This window comes from Conger conger, chromosome 10 (genome assembly GCF_963514075.1).
Source record: "Conger conger chromosome 10, fConCon1.1, whole genome shotgun sequence".
NCBI classification, from domain to species: domain Eukaryota; kingdom Metazoa; phylum Chordata; class Actinopteri; order Anguilliformes; family Congridae; genus Conger; species Conger conger.
The window spans coordinates 44,634,793-44,638,492 of NC_083769.1; positions in this window are offsets into that span (position 1 = coordinate 44,634,793).

The window sequence follows — 3,700 nt, forward strand, 5'->3', positions numbered from 1 at the left end:
GCAACCATGATATAATCATAAACCACATTCATCAAGAGACCAATAGACCAATAACCAATTCATTTTGGAAGCTACATTTTTAGTTCACTCTTAAAATATCCACAATGACGCAGCTTCAATCATTCCTCCATCTTTAATGAGCCAGTTACGCGTTCAAGTCAAACCTGCAGCAATGACAAGTAGTTGATATGAAATTTTCAAGTGCGCTTAAAATTTGGCCACATCCATTATGGATGTGCAACTGGTAATTTTATGAATATGATGTGGAGCCTTTAGCTGTCACTTAATATACTGCAAATAATTCTGCTTCTTGTTGAAAGGTATAAATACATAGATAATACGTGAATTATTTATCAGGGGCTACTCAAATCAAAAGTAGGCCTAATCACTAATTCAGGCCTAATTTAACTAGACCGTCTTTTGCATAAATCTCACTTCCCATCGTCGCCGGCAGATCTAAACTGTGTACAACTATGCGGCATATTTCCTTTTACGCGTCTTCGGAAGAACTGAGCAGTAAAAATGTAGCCTATCAAATGCCTCCCGGCTGTGTTATAAACACGTCACGGAGACTCCAGGGGTGGGGGAATTGCCCGCGGGAACTGCCTGCCACGCAGTGCGCGTGCCATGTGGCACCATTCATCCCTTTCTTCTCAAGTTTAACGCATTAGCACCGAAACAGTCGCGCGCAAATCGACTGCTTGTTGAACACCACGGCGATTTTCTGCTGCTAATTATTTACACGCACGCCCGCTAGTTGCATTTCGTGGCAATTAGCTTTAACTAAAGGATTTTGTATATATTTTGAGAGGCTAGGCAAACTATACTATGTGGTAGAATCATAAGATTGGCCTATGATGCCATGGGTGTTTGAAGGAAATGTTCTGGGAAATGCTTTTAAGTTATATTTTAAATTCTACAAATGACATATCCTTACTGATAATGTACATATCATGCAGAATACAGGTCTCTGCGAAATAAATGTACAATAACGATTTATATATATTTATATTTTATTCTTTTTTCCATCCAACGCATCTAAAATACGCGCGTGTGTGTGTTTGTGGTGGAACGCTGGCCTAGTTTCAATGTAAAAAAAAAAAAAAAAAAACCTTCCTTTGAGTTCATTTTACAGAGGATGGCACCTTGCAGCGAGGAAAATTGTGGGAACGCCCTCGCGCCTTTCAGACGGCATTCACGATCAGCAGCGTGCAGAGGACATTCAAAGGGAAAGGGCCTTGCGGAGAAAAGGACGCATCTTAAGCGAGGGGAGCTAACATTTAAGGTGAAGAACAGAGAAAATATTTAAATTAGGTTCGTTAAATGGCCACACGGCAGAAGTTCATTCCCTACTGCTACCCCCATGGAGTGGTAAAAACGTTGGAGTCAGTCTAATACAGACAAATAAAAAAAGGTGTCAGGACAAGGAGTAGGCTATAGCCTACACGCGTAAACCGCTCGACATTGTTGGACTGGAACGATAGCAACAGAGACTCTCCACAACGTGTATTTAATAAATTTGTGGCCTATTTTAACATCTCCCAATGTTGTTCTGTAACGTCGTTCCGTCTGGTCACAGCACCAGTGTCAAATGGCCGATAGAAGAGAGAAAGAGGCTATTTGCATAATACTGTGCCTAGTCATGCGCGCTTAAAGCTAGACGTGTAGCCTACCAAATGCAACGCAAAATGCAAAGATCCTGAGAAAAACAGTGACAGTCGATATTCAATTAGACCCGTTATCTTTTCTGATCACACTTTTCTTCCTGTTTTCTATAATTAGGGTTTATATAGGTTAAATCTTTAATGGTTAAATAACAAAGGAGGGCAAATGTTTTCGGGACGGGCACAGTCATTAAACCTGGTTATTTCTGCCTTTAACATGTCCGTGGCCACGACCATGGATAAAAACATTTTTATTATTGTCTGCCTATAGGCTATTTTATTTTGCTGGTTATTATGAAACGTATAAGAATTATTTTTATTTTTGTTGTTGTGTTGAGTCTTTTTGGGTGGTTTGCCAACAACTTGTGTGGCTCTCTGGGTAAGAGAGACAAGCTGTGGCGTATAATTAGCCATATAATTGCTGAAATTGGTGTATTAAGCGTGAGATCCGGGTCGCTGCTCGATTGCACTGCATTAGTACCGTGGAATTTCTTTTTCAGGAAGAAGAAGACAAGCGAAATGGTCGAGTAGGCTCCTAGGACAAAAAACTGGCAGGACTTTTCTAAAGCCAGGATGCCCAGGGATAACGCTCTAACGACTGCATTCTAGGCGATCTCCGCTGGTCAAGCTTTTTACGTTTTACGTACAACGTTAAGTTAACTTTTACATGCTTCTCCAGAGTAGGCCTATACTCGTCGGATTGACGAGGATAGTGAAATCTAACATCAAAGTGGGAGTTGTAGCTATAAAATACATAGAACGTGCATTTACGTCAATTACATTATATAGCATATTTTTTTTGATGTAAGCAATATGCGAACACATATTGCCTTTGCACGCTGTGTTTGTGCTGTTTCATTGTTCTACCTAGTCAGGCTAATAGGCTAACAGGCCCTGGTATGGCTGATAAATAGTATGATTAAAATATGTGATTAGTTAGGTTGGGGGAAAACTTAGATAGGGGTACATATACACTGTTGTTAAATAAATAAGGAGGGGCAAGCATAATTGCTTTAGCAGTGTGTTTGGGGTCATTGTTCTGCTCCAAGGTGATGTTCCCTGAGTGCTACATTACATGACATTAATGGCATTTGGCAGACGCTCTTATCCAGAGTGAGATACAGTTGATTAGCCTAAGCAGGAGACAATCCTCTCCTGGAACATTGCAGGGTTAAGGGCTTTTGCTCAAGGGCCCAACGGCTGTGCAGATCTTATTGTGGCCACACCGGGGATCGACCCCCCGACACGCACCCCAACCTCACGTGTCCCAGTCACGTACCTTAACCACTACACTACCGGCCGCCCTGTTAGGCATTTGTTGAGGCATTTGTTTGGATCCGGGCATAGTTCCCGCACACTTCAGGATGCATCCTGCTGCTGCTGTCAGTCGTCACATCATTAGAGACAAGTGAGCCTGTTCCAGTCGCAGCCATGCGTGGCCCAAGCCATCACGCTACTTCCACCTTGTTACAATGATGGGGAGGGAGGGGGGGAGGGGGGTGCTTTGGATCAATAGTTCCTTTCTTTCTCCACACATTTCTCTTTCAATCACATTGGCACAGGTGCTCATCTCAATTGATCTCGTCCTTGAGTTCCAGAACTCATGTTTTTTGATTTTTTAAAATAGATATAAAAACTCAAACTATTCTGTTCTTGAGATTCAGCAGTGGTTTGTATCTTGAAACAAGCCATATGAGATTAGTCTTCTCTTTATTTTAGTCTTTTGCACATCTATGGCTACATCCTGAAGAGTGTTTTTAATCTGCTCAGCAGTTGAAAAGGGGGTTTTCTTCACAAATGAGAAGAAACTACAGTGGTGAGTTACTTAACCCACCAGTGAGTTTCGTCCAAAACTATTATTATTATTATTATTATTATTATTATTATTATTATTATTATTATTAGTAGTAGTAGTAGTAGTTGTGGTAGTAGCAATAATATCATATATTATTATATGGAAGATGGATCATTTAATATGAACAATTGTATTCCTCCACAGGTCCGGTTTGAATATACAAGCACAGATACAAAAGGTA